At 40.6% G+C, this 13,996-nt stretch overlaps 1 non-coding gene across 1 annotated transcript; it reads left to right on the top strand.

Moving 5' to 3' along the window:
- The first annotated feature begins 2,714 nt into the window (after nt 1-2,714).
- Nucleotides 2,715-2,898, top strand: LOC119473272. Its single transcript, XR_005202470.1, has one exon.
- The last annotated feature ends 11,098 nt before the right edge of the window (nt 2,899-13,996 follow it).

Genomic DNA, 13,996 nt, shown 5'->3' with positions numbered 1-13,996 from the left:
CCTGCCTCAAACCCATAGTTTTTGAGCCTGAGTCACCAGCCTAGAATCTCCTGGGAATTTTATTTCATAGGGTCTTTTGTCTTTTCATGCCACTGCGTCTTGATCACCTCCTCCCTGGTCCACCCCAACTGGTGAGTCTAACTTTGAACCTCAGAAAGCATGGATGCTCTATTAGACTTCTTATTTCCTTTCTCCCAGTGCTCTCAGATCATCTTATGGAAGAACCTAGCAGGAGGTTGGTCAATGTGATTAGGTCATCTGTGTTTGCTAATTGACCATGATGGAAGTTAGACTCCTACCCTCCTGGAGAGACTGGGAGATAGGAGAAATATCTTTCTTGATGATTACATTTCAAAGGGATGGTTTCCAAGTCCTTGAGAAAGACATTCTTGGGTGATAAAACATTTACATCTTAAAGGAGCATATAAAAATGTACAACTGAAATTTTTTTTTTTTTTTTTTTTTTTTGAAGACAGAGTCTCACTCTGTCACCCAGGCTGGAGTGCTTTGGCAAGATCATAGTTCACTGTAGCCTCAGACTCCCAGGCTCCAAGGGATCCTCCTGCCTCAGCCTCCTGAGTAGCTGAGACTACAGTTGTGTGCCACCATGCCAGGCTATTAAATTTTTATTTATTTATTTATTTATTTATTTATTTATTTATTTTGTGGAGATGGAGGCTCACTGTTTCCCAGGCTGGTCTTGAACCCCTGACCTCAAGGGATCTTTCCACTTTGGCCTCCCAAAGTGTGATTACAGATGTGAGCCACCATGCCCAGCTCCAATTGCAAATTATATAAAGTAAATGCTCTAAGGGAAGTCAGAGACCTGTGATCAGGAAGAAGCCTGTCTACTAAGTTTAATCAAGCTGAGGGGAATGTTAAGGTCAACTTGGTGAGCAGCAGCCTTCAAAGAGCCTCAATGTAATCACAATAGGTTCTAATTCATCTCATTTCCATGCTCATTCCCGATGTGGGTGGCTTGCTCTGTACGTACACAGCTAAAGCTGAGTTTTCTACAGCAGGGGCCAACAGAAATCTGCCTTATGGCAGATTGTGCCATATACTTGACATGGCATAAGGTACTGTCTCAAATTTGGCAGTATTCCTCTTTGTGGAGAGTGGATACTTCGTACAGCGCTTTAGGTACTGAGGGAATTAAGACCTGACACCTTCTTAATGGGATGCTACACTGCAAGGTGGGGAGTCTGTGCTTCTCTTTTTGGTGACTACTAGGTGGGTTTTCCGCTGCCAAAAACCAAACCAACATCAGTATTCCCCCAACACCTCCAGTTCAGCAACACAAGGAGAATTCACTTCCTTGGAAGTCACCTTGATGCTATATTCTTTTGTACATGATTTTAAAATATACTGTGATAAATCTCATTTGTTCTCTTATTCAGTGGTTAAAGGAACATGTAAGGGAGTTGGTGAAGTTTATTTAGTTGATAGAATTTTAGAGATGATTTTAAATTCCACATAACCATCTTAAGATTTATATGAGAAGTTATGACCAAAATTATTAGCTCTGTTTAGATCAAGATGTAATAAAGAAATCTGTCCAATTAGGAACTAGTTCTGTTTCTCTCTGCTTATCAAATTGGGTTATACAAATATGAATGTTCCTGAGTACCTTCATAAGGGACACGTTGTGTTTGTTCCGTTCATCACTGGTGAGAAGTAACTTGACATTTTCATTGCTAATAACTTCCTTGCAAAGTATATTGACACCTCAGTCATTTTTGAACCAAATCAGCAAATAATGAGGGGCTGTTCTGTGAAATCCACTCACGCAGTTCTTGCTCTCAAATGATGCAGGCTGTTGAGGTTGCCAAGATGCAGATGACATGTGGATAGTGGAATAATAACAGACTACCCAAATAAATATTCAGAACATTAACAGCTTTCATTTGGAGGTGTGTAAATAGCTACAAAACAATCTTGGTGGACATTAATTACTGCAGGAGGTGAGTGGACTAGAAGAACATGCATAAAATGGATTTCAGAAATGAATCTTCCAAGCCTGATTTGTCTTTCCTTGAAACCCATTTGCTTAGTGCTTCGTGCCTACATCCACGAGTTATTTTCCCCATACACACGTCCCTCCTTGCTTTCCCACTTTCCTGTGGCTACCCTTCATTGCAGATAAAAGAATCCACTCTTAATTCCTTCTATTCACCATCATATATAATACTTCTACCTCCACACAAACCCTCCTCTCTGCTGGAAGGTCTTTATTTCAATTGTGATTTTTCTTTGTTCCTTCTACCTTGCTAACTTTTCTAAGTAAAACTCACGACCTCTTTCAAAAGGTCTACCTAGAGCTCCTTGTCTCCCTTGAGTTTCCTCCATTCTTCACTATAGAGCAGGCAGGGCATGGGGGTGGCCTGAGTTCAAATATTTCCTCTGCTGGGTTCTATGTAACAAATTTCTTAACATCTCAGAAACAGTTTCCTCATCTTTAAAGTGAGGTTCTCTCTGATTGTTTTTTTAACATTATGAGAATTATTGATGAATGCTACAGGCGTATATATTAAGGAAGGCATGGATTTTTTCTTTTCTCGCTCAAGTATATTTGTGCCTACACTTGTATCTGGCACACAGTAGATTGTTTTCTAGTGCCTCCCAGTTTTTAAAATATTTTGACGAGAGTTGATAATTGGTAGCAGGAGTAACATTCTGATATGAGCCACTCTGCTGTTAGAAGTGGAAATCTCATGGTCTGGGGAAAGGCTCCTGTGTTGTTGAAACTGCCCAGTTGTGGGTACAGCCTTATACCAGGAAGCCCAACCTTGACCTAAAGCAAATTCCCAGGAGAAGTCTTTCCTAGGATTTGAATTTGCAGTAACAGCTGTGAACATTCTAGCAGCACTTTGATCATGTATGATACTGCAAACAGGACCCAAACCCCACCACCACAAAAAAGGAGAAACCTCTAGAACAGATTGATTTTTTTTTGCTTTTGTTTTAAACATTTTTAAATTAAAAATTAAACTTACATACAATAAGATGGGGCCTTTTTGGTGCATAGTTCTTTTACATTCATAGTCTCTTTTTCAAGAATTATTTGGTGAATGAATGAGGCAGCTGATATAGTCCGTGACACAAAGTTGGCTCTCAGTGTATACTTGTATATATGTAAGTCTACACGCGGTTACTCTGGCTACAGCGAGCACTCTGCATAGTTTTTTGATAGCACATATCTCACTAAAGCCGTGCCACCATTAGACTTGGTTTAACAGTGCCTTGCTCTGGGTCCTGTGCTTCAGACTATTCATTGTGTGGTCCTCCGATAGACATCTTGTGGGAATGGTTAGAAATGAAAATTCCTGGGCTGCACCCCAGACCCACCAAAGCCTCATCTCTGGGGGTAGAGTTCAGGAATCCATGTTCTAACACACTCTCTAGGTGGTGCTCATGCAGGTGTTTGCCAAGCACTGGCTTACAGGGCCCTGCTCTGTCCTTTTTTATAATGTTTCTCTTGATGGGTGCCCCATCCTTGAACACATTTCAAACCCAGGCTCTAAAACCCTCTGCCCCAAGTCTATTTCCAGGACATTTGTAGGTCTTTTTATTTGATCCATCAAGGGACAGCTATTTGCAGGGGCTGTGGGTAGAGTTTGGACATGTGAAGGTGTCCACAAGTGTGTGCCAGACCCCTTGCCAGGAAGCCTGGAGCTGGGGGAAGGAAGAGGAGGGCAGTAAGCCACAGAATTTTTTTTTTTTTTTTTTCCTGTTCTGCTAGTTCTAAATTCGAATCTGCCTTCCAGGTAATTTTGAAGTTATACTTACTAAGATTATAGGAAAGAACATATTTTATTTAACTGCTTGCTAGCTTGAATTATATAACTTAGACATTCTAATATATAATATGCAGGCCCCTATTTTTACCCGCAGGCTGGGGCCTGCAGATGTTAAGGTTGAGCTTCTCCTCAATTCTTACTGTTTCCTTTCTATGTTCTCCACTGGGCCGGGAACTCCTTGGTGGCATGGACTGGGGCTTCTTTGACCCTGTAACCTTATTGTCTTGTACAGTACCTGGTATAAGTGACTTAATAAATGTGTGCTGATAGGTGAATAAATGAATGATATCTTTTATGGAGGCTGGGGCTGTCAGGGAAAACTTTGTGGGGGAGATGCTGGGCCAACATGGTTGTTCCTGGGTAGGGTTGGTGAGACATGGCGGATGATGTGTCCTTGAACAGGCACCATTTTCTGCTGTTGTCATATAAATTGTTGGAATGAGGAAAAATTAAGGGAGTATAACATTGACATGATATTGAGGGATTGTGTTATAGTAGCTTCTCTTCCTGGGTCTGTGAGGGGTGTGCTTTCAAATGTAGGGATTTCCTTTGAGCACCTCCTCCATGCCGCCATCCAGGAACCCGAAGGGTTTCAAATGAAAAGTTTTTTATCTGATTTTCTTGTGCTGGCCAGGTAGGGCAAGTCAGGTGAGGCTCCTTTGTCCCAAAATCCTGAGAAAAGCTTCGGGAAGTGGAGGCTGTGTAACCAGAGTTGTGGACCAAATAGCCAATCCGATATCAGAGTCAAAGATCATTCGCTCCAGAGGACGTTTGAAAGAACTCCTCTTATTGGAGGAGAACATGAATGGGGAGGGAATAACTCAAGGGTTAAAACTCCAGCTGCTCCTACCCATGCGGATTCCTCCTCTGGGTCCACTCCCACCGTGGTGTAGGAGCTCTCTCTGTCTCTGTCTCTCTCTCTCTGTCTCTGTCTCTCTCTGTCTCTGTCTCTTTCTCTCTCTCTCTCTCTCTTTCGTCTGCCTAATAAATCACTTTTCCACAAAACTCTTTGAGTAAATAATATTTATTTGAATGGCAAACTCACCATGCCTCTGGGGCCCCTTTCCCCATTCTTCAGGGTTAGAGAGGCCAAGAACCTCCGATCTCTGGGAGTTGGATACACTCCCTCGGTTACAATGTCATCTGATTCCTCAGACCAAACAAAACCAAATGATCTTTACAATTTATGTAAGATGAGTGTTATGGACAGAGTACTTACGTTACACCCAAATTCATGTGTTGAAGCTTTAACACCCAGTGTGAATGTATCTGGAGATGGGACCTCTAAGGAAGTTAATTAATGTTAACTGAGGTTATAAGGGTGGAGACACCAGAGAGCTTGAGCTCATCTCTCTGTCTTTTTCAATCTCTCAATCTCCATGTGCACACACCAAGGAAGGGCCATGCAAAAACATAGTGAGAAGGCAACCATCTGCAAGCCAGCAGGAGTGCCCTCACCAGAAAGTGAACCTTGCTGGAAGCGTGATCTTAGACTTTCCAGCCTCCAGAATTGTGAGAAAATATATTTCTATTGTTTAAGACACCCAGACTGGTATTTTGTTATGGCAGCCTGAGCTGACTAATACAGCAGGAAAAAGAACCAAATGCCACAGATTAATTAGATGTAATGAAAACAGCTGTCAAGCTAGTCCTAAACCTTGGCTTACTTCAATTAAGTGTTCGATACAAACTAATTAAATTAGCAGTTCCCAGGTGCTGGCTTTATAGACAGTATAAATTATGCATTGAGGCAGGAAGCCCTGTTCATACTGGGGACTTATTTTGGTGGTTCTTGTTTTATGTGTGGCATTTGTTTCTGGTTTTATTATAATGACTTATGTCAGATACATCATAAAGTAGCATAATTGAATAATTGCATGCTGACTATTTAGATAGCTTTATATTATTTTGATTTTCCCCCCTCTCTTTGAAATTATTTTACTAACAAAGTCTGGATCCCATAGACATGCTCAGATCTTGCTGGTTCAGTATCAGGGAAGGCTGAAGACAAAGCTTTATAAACATAAGATGTATTATTAATGCTTGCTGCTGTGAAACGTTGATAATAAATAAGAGCTGATTGTATCCACTGCAATTTCTCACTCAATTTTGATGGCTCGGGAAGAGCATAGATTTCTAAGCAGAGTGAAAATAGGTTGTCTTGGTTTCTGCTCTCTTTATGAATGCAGGGTTGCAGCTGCATTGTCTCTTGCTAGAGATGGCTTAATGCACTTGTTTGGACTGCTATTCAGTTGTCATTTTCAAGGGGACATCTGGCATTCGGACTGTTGTTGAGGGGCCATTGGTTTTATTCCATCTAAACATTTCACCTGATTCTCTTAATAAACTTGATGGTTTGTAAAATTCAGCCAGCTAACCAGTGTTCATTAACAATTTACTTTATGTGCCAGACAGTGGGCCAAGGTTGGAGGAAGTTGTGAAGCAGAAAGAAACCTGTCCTGGTTTGCAGAGAACCTAGCTTGTGATTGAGCAGTAAAAACACATGCATAATCACAGTGAGTCACATGATAGTTGGACATGCCAAGTACTAATTGTACTGTGTGAAGTAGGCAGTCATTTCAGGATGGAATCACTTCCAGGGGAGGAGATACAGTGTAGTCTGCGAGAACTGTTCAGCACCAGTCCAACTTCTCCTTCAGCATGATTCCTTTTTTTTTGAGTTGGAGTTTCGCCCTTGTTGCCCAGGCTGGAGTGCAGTGGTACGATCTTGGCTCACTGCAATCTCTGATTCCATGTTCAAGTGATTTTCTTGCCTCAGCCTCCCGAGTAACTGAGATTATAGGCACCCCTCACCACTCCCAGCTAATTTTTATATTTTTAGTATAGATGGAGTTTCACCATGTTGGCCAGGCTGGTCTTGAACTCCTGATGTCAGGTGATCCACCTGCCTCCACGTCCCAAAGTGCTGGCATTACAGACGTGAGCCACTGATCCCGATTTATAGTAGGAAAGGTACTTACTGTATACCTATGTGGATGTGAATCACAGAAACTGAAGATTCACCAGATAATACTTAACCCTTTCTATGTGCTGTGTACTTTATCTATTTTTAATGCTTTATTCTATGAAAATACTCTATTTTGTACAAAACAATACTAGTTGCACTCAATAAATTGTTAAATGCCCCTTTAATTGGTTACCACCCTGCGTTAGTCTGGATTTTCTGGAGAAACAGAACTAATATAATCAATCAATCAATCAATCAATCTGTCTACCTGCCTACCTACCTACCTACCTATCATCTATCTGCTATAAGGAACTAGCTCATGAAATATGGAGGCTGAAAAGGCCTAAAGTATGCAGTCAGCAAGCTGGAGACCCAGGAGAGCTGATGGTATAGTTCTAGTCGGAGTCTGAGGGCTTGAGAACCAGGAGACCTTATGGTATAAGTTTCAGTCCAAGTCTGGGGGCAGGAGTCCAGTGCCCCAGCTTGAAGACAGTCAGGCAGAGAGAGGGAATTCTTTCTTACTAAGCCTTTTATCTATTCAGACCTTATAGGGATTGGGGAGGGCCATTTGCTTTACTCAGTCTTTTGATTAAAAAATCCATTGCATACAAAAGCACCCTCATGGACACACCCAGAAATTATGTTAACTAAATATCTAGGCACCCGGGGGCTCACTCAAGCTGACACATAAAATTGCTTACTACACACTTACAACTTGAAAAATTCTGTGGTAGAGGCCTGACTTAAAATTCCACAGCTGCTTCCCACTGAGCCACCTCCCTACCATCCTCTCCACACCATCCTATAATCGCAAGCCCATGAAATCATCAGTATCTCTGCAGTGGATTACCTAGGGGTTCACCGGAGAAACAGAACCAATGGAATATGTATGGTTACATAATCATCAAATGCTAATCATCGTCAAATGCTGATCTCTGAAAACACCCACACAGAAATAATTTTTTTTTTCTTTTTTTTACTAGCTGTCTGGCATCCCTTAACCCAGTCAAGGTGACATATAAAATTAACCATCACACGCATTTAAGGATTATTAATAAAGGAGTGATATCCTTTATTAGGTTAGAAATCACACTTTGGAAAGATTACTCTGTAATTACTCTGTAAGAGTACATTCCTAAAAATTTAACTGTGGTGATACTGAAAGACTTCATATATAGACCACATGCTTTTGGAGTGGGGAGAATGGCTGTGGTGCATAGATCAGTGTTTCTCAAGCATGAGACCTGGAGAGCTTGTTAAAACACGGTTGTTGGGATCCACCCACAGAGATTATGCATTAGCAAATCTAAGTTGAGGCCTCAGAATTTGCATTTCCAACAAGTTTCTGGATGATGCTGATGGTGCTGGTCCAGGGACCACACTTTGCTTAATGAGTGCTGTAGCAGGAAGAATAATTGCCCTCAAAGATGTTCATGTCCTAACCCCTGGAGTCTATAGATATATTATGCTAGATGGCAAAGGGAAATTAAGGCTTCAGATGGAATTAATTTATATTTAATTTATTAAATAATAAATCAATAAATTAAGGTTGCTACAGGGCTGATTTTGGGGAAATTATCTTGGATTATCTGGGTGGGCCCAATATCATCATAAGGTTTCCTAAAATTAGAAGAGGGAGACAGATGAGGAGAATTAAAGAGTGATGCTGACTACTGAATTTTAAGTCTCTGGCTTTAGAGCTGGAAAATGGGACCATGAGCCAAGAATGCAAGTAGCCTCTAGAAGCTGGTGAAAGAAAGAAAATGGATTCATGCCTAGAGTCTCCAGAAAAGAATGCACTCCTGACTGGATGCAGTGACTTATGCCTGTAATCCCAGCACTCTGGGAGGCTAAGGCGGGTGGATCATGAGGTCAAGAGATCAAGACCATCTTGGCCAACATGGTGAAACCCCATCTCAACTAAAAAATACAAAAATTAGCTGGACATGGTGGCAGATGCCTGTAGTCCCAGCTACTAGGGAGGCTGAGGCAGGAGAATCACTTGAACCCAGGAGGCCGAGGTTGCAGTGAGCAGAGATTGCACCATTGGACTCTAGCTTGGCGACAGAGTAAGACTATCTCAAAAAAATAAAAAAGAAAAAGAACGGAGTCTTGACACTTTGATTGTAGCCCCCCCAGGACACATATTAGAGTTCTAATTTATAGAACTGTAAGATAATGAAGTTGTATTGTTTTAAGCCACTAAATTTGTGGTAACTTGTTACAGCAGCAAAAGGAAGCTAGTACAAATGCCTCCAGAAACTGTAGTGGGTACTGGGAACACAAAGGTGAAAACCACTTATTCAGTGACTTTGAGCTTCCCTTTTTTTTTTTTTTTTTTTCTGCTCCTGTTCCTATCTCAGGGCCAACCAGAGAAAGCCAAACATGCATCCCAAACCAATCACTTAAGATGTCCTGCCTCCAGCCTTGCCATGCCAACAACTTCCAACCAGAGCACATATGATTGATAGATCATATAAAACCTTTCTACTCCCCTGCCTACCTTTGAATCTCTGCCAATCACAAGTGATGGTAGCTGACTCCCTTGCTATCACAAGCTCTGAATAAACAACCTCCGTTTGTTCTCATTTGGGTGATCTTCATTTATTTCCAAAATACATAGTGCTCTCCTTTTTTTCTTTTCTTATTCACTGATGATTCTAGTGCAGTGGTTCTCTACTGAGCATTATTTCCCCACCCCCCCCTCTCAGAACCTGGGACATTTGTAATGTCTGCAGATAATGTGGTTGTCACAACTGGGGTATGCTACTGGCATCTATAGAGGGTAGAGGCCAGCAAAGCTGCTAAGCATCCTAAAATGTACAGAACAGTCTCCAACAACAAAGATTTATCTGTACCAAAATGCTAATAGTTCTGACATTGACTAACCCTGCTCTGGTAGTAGAAATTTCTGGTCTCCATGCAGTAGGGAGGTGTGTGTGGAGGGTTTTTTTTAATGTGAGTAGGACAGCAGTACTAACATAAGACAGAGGTGGCCAGCAACCTGTCCACACAATTCACTCTGACTAGGCTCATTCTTATAGCAAAGATAGTCTTTGCTTCTGCTTCCAAAATGGAATATAACCTCCTTTGTCCTGAATGAGTAATAAAGCCTAACGTTTCATTTTGTGCCTCTGCTTAGTAACTCCTAGAGATCTATAACATATGTAAAAACATGCTAATATACTTAAATCTTAACTATATATATATGAGATATGACTTGCAAGTGATATTTCCATGTATGAATTGTGGAAATGGTCTCTTTCCTTCATAGCTGTATCATACACACAGATACACACACACAACTTTGTTTCCAGCTGGCTCAATTTGCAAAACAACTTCCCCCGTTCTCTCCTTCCATTCTCCCTCCAGTCAAATGGGCTTGTGTTTAGTTTGAGCCACATGTATCCAACACATTCTCATATCTGGATCTTCTGAGCTGATTTGGAATGCAAGCTATGGAAGCCTCCATGTTTCTCAGTCATTTAAAACAAAGCTGCAGTTTGAGATTTCTTCCGTAGATTGACCTCTAGAGTTTCTGATTGATAAGCTCAGGAAGAAAGAGACAGGAAAGGCCTTAGCTGTGAAGAGAAGCATTCTCAATCCTTTGCTCTGACATTTTGCAAGCTCACAGACTAATTAATCAATTTCATTAAAAAAGAGAGAATGTTGCCATAGTATCATGAGGCATGTTTATGCTGCCACATTAGGATTTCAAGGTATTTTTAATCTTTAATTATCCATTTCTTCTTTTTTTTTTGAATTGGAAAAGGCCTTAAAATTTCTCTTTTTGATTATGCAGTTTTCTAAGACTGAGGTACTAATTGAAACAGAGCTGCCTCTCTTGTTTAGAGGAAATAAGATCACCTTGGGAGCCCTGGTTTTGTGTAAGATTTGATTAAAAGTTCCATGCGGATCATTCTACCAACCTGTCTTCAATGCACATGTTTATGCACAAGAAGCCACTAATTTATCACCAGAAGCATGACCCAGAAGGAGTTGTATCTATAATGTATGTAACATATGCTTGTGAAATGTTTCTAGAAATATTCAATTCTATCATTTTGTTTCCCCATAGCATCACAAAAATATTTAGTGTTGTTAATAAAACTGGTGACATTTTGCCCTGAATGATAGTTTTCTGGGAGTGTCAAGAGAATTAAAAATGCCCAGTTTCATTTAAAAAACCTGTTAACTACTTGAAATAACAAATAACACTCTGATTATTTAAAGAGCTTTTTTCTAGCCTGTTTTCTAACTCCTAGTCATCAAAGAGATGGGTGAAGATGTAGAAGGAGAAGGTGCAATGTAGCTTTTGAATTAGATCAGAATGAAAGCTTTCTTATTAAAGTAGACTAGGAACAGCAATAATAAAAACAAACATTCTCCTCCATCTTCTAAAGGATTTTGACGATGTGTGCAGTCATTCTTTTTCTTTTCTTATTTGATTTACTTAAACCATATGCTTAAGAGGATTTGGAATCTTACTAAAAAAATGAATAATGAAAAGTATAAATGTGTGCCTACCTTTTATAAGGGACAGTCTAGTTAGTGTGTCCTCCTCTGGGTCTCATTTATGCATTGTTATTAATGTTGAATCAGTGGCTTACATTGTAATATTCATTTATAACATATGCTTATTTGTAAGATATTTATGAGTGGAGCTGATACTTTTTTCATGTAGCTCAGCACGAAGTGGTGCTCCTGGAAAAAAACACTTTTCCAAGGACAAAGGTAGTTTCCTGGCAATGATGCCTATAAAGAACATCTCAGAAATAGAGTGTCTTTCAGTGCAGCAGCATTCTCCACCAATAGGAATTCACATTTTCATGTGCAGCCTACCAAGCTGCTTTGTGACTTGGCCTGGTACTCACTGTCATGATGCCTCTGTCCTCACAGGTTCTGCATGAGAACAACGATTAGAATTGCCTAGTAGCATGACTGTGGACAGTTGAGGGGAGTGAAAATCCCGTTCTGTGGTATAAAAAGTAGTCCGTTTCCAGCTATTTCCTGCATTCAAAAAAATCACACATCGCAAAATGTGTACTGAAAAGTTGTCAACACATATCTGGGTAGAATATTTGTAAGTGTGATTGTACCAGCTATTAGCCTTTGAATTAGAATGAAAGTATTACTGTAAATTGGACCATTGGCCAGGATGATTGATCTAGGCAAAATCTACATTATCTAGTATTGCATTTTGGTAGTATAGTGTATGACCTTCAGCTGCAATTGCACAAAGACAATACGAATTCCAGAGCCTCTGCAATCTAACAATATTCATTCAGCCAGTATTGAGTGCTCCTTAAGTGTTGGCGCTTGAGCTAGGGGCTGGAGAGAGTACGAAAAATAAGACACAGTCTTTGTGCTTAGGATTAAGAAGCTTAGAATATAGTGGATGGAAGGACACAGACAAGAAAAGAGGTAAAATACAGTGTTCATATAGTTAGCCTATTTTGACTTTGATTTGGAGTCAGGGCTTACTGAAAATCTATCGTAATTTTCAGTAGGAAACTAATATTTAAGAAAATATAATATTTAAGAAAATATAATAAACTGGGTAGCTTATAAACAATAGAAATTTATTTCTCACAGTTCTAGAGGCTGAGAAGGCCAAGATCAGAGCAATGACAGATTCAGGGTCTGATAAGGGCTCACTTCCTGATTCATAGGACTTTTTCCCTCTATAATCTCACATGGTTGGAGGGGTGAGTGATCTCTTCGGGGCTTCATTTAAAAGGTACACATTTTATTCATGAGGGCTTCACCCTTATGACCTAATTACCTCTCAAAGTCCCTACCTCAAAATAACATCACACTGGGAACTAGGTATCAACAAATAAATTTTGAGGGGAGGAGGGAGTAGAAATTTAGCCTATGGCAGTTCCTTTCCTGGTTGCTTTGGGAACACAGGGGAGTGATGATCTAACACGTCCTTGGGGAGCTTACTTTCTAGATTAATTTAGCATCTCTGCTATGTCCTAAAGGGTAGATTAGTGTTAACGATGAAGGGATTAGGGCTTGAGGAGAAGGGGTGCGGGGTAAAGGCTGAGGGAGACCATTTGGGAGATCTGTGGTTGGCCTGTGGAAGCTGTGCTCAGATTGTGCATTTGCCATAATGGAAATGTGACATAAGGCTAAGAATTTTCTGTTTATTGATTTACACAGGCAGTGACTCTCCCTGGAGTGTCTCAGATGCATGTGAGGTGCATGAATGATGGGTTTGGATCAGTGAGCTTAAAGATGGAGAGCATCATGTCTGGCTGGATGTATCCCTATTGATTGTGGACTGGGGAAGAACCAGGAACACTATTCATTCCAGAAGGGTAGGAGGTAAGATGTGTGTTCAGTGAGGTTGGCTGGCTGGCTCCGAAGCCACTTTTAGCTGTGGTGAAATGACCTTCTATGGAGTCATGCATGGTCATTTTCTTCACCTCCCAACATAAGATCTCTGTCTGTTAAACATAGTCACATAATCCCAGTTCTAGTCTCACTTTCAAAGCAATTAGGAGGCTTTAGCTGAAGTTTTACTAGATGAGAAATAAATACAACAAAAGGTCAGCTTTCATCCTACTTTGGAGGAAGATGTATGAGAATGTGTGATAAAAACTCACAAAGCTAGGCTGAGGAAAAAAACAGTCAGAAAGCTGACTATTTACCTTGATTTTCATAATTTACAGAAAGTCTATTTAAAGAAGGCAGTGATTTTGTAAACCTGGGTGTTGTAATGTCTACACCCTGATATTTTGTGTGTTCCATCTACCACAGTTACCAGATCCTGCGTGTGGTGCCAGGAATCAGCATGCTGGTCTCTGGTTGGAAGTCACCATTTCCTGGGTGCAGTGTCCTCTAGTGATGATGGGGACAGAGGAGTCATTGTTTCCATAAGCACCAGACACCATTTCCCTGGGAGAGGCAGCAAAGCTGAATGAGACAGCATTGCCTGGCTAGGGGCAGGAAACTCAGCTCAGGTGCGGTTATTTGAGTGGTTGTCATTTAATCTCCTTATCTGTTTTCTTCTCCCCTATCATTAAAGCAATCAGTAATATCTGCCTTATCCTCATTATAAAACTGTTGTAAGTTCTGATGGGATGATGATTTGAAGTACAATAAGAAAAAGTCAGTGGCAATCAGCATAAGTAGTCATTTATATCTCAATCATTGTCTTAGTCCTTTTGGCCTTCAGTAACAAAAATACCACAGACCAGTTGGCTAATGCACAACAGAA

Source organism: Cebus imitator, unplaced genomic scaffold (genome assembly GCF_001604975.1).
Source record: "Cebus imitator isolate Cc_AM_T3 unplaced genomic scaffold, Cebus_imitator-1.0 Scaffold143, whole genome shotgun sequence".
NCBI classification, from domain to species: domain Eukaryota; kingdom Metazoa; phylum Chordata; class Mammalia; order Primates; family Cebidae; genus Cebus; species Cebus imitator.
Note: the sequence above shows the minus strand (reverse complement) of the source record. Positions and strands in the feature narration are given on the sequence as shown.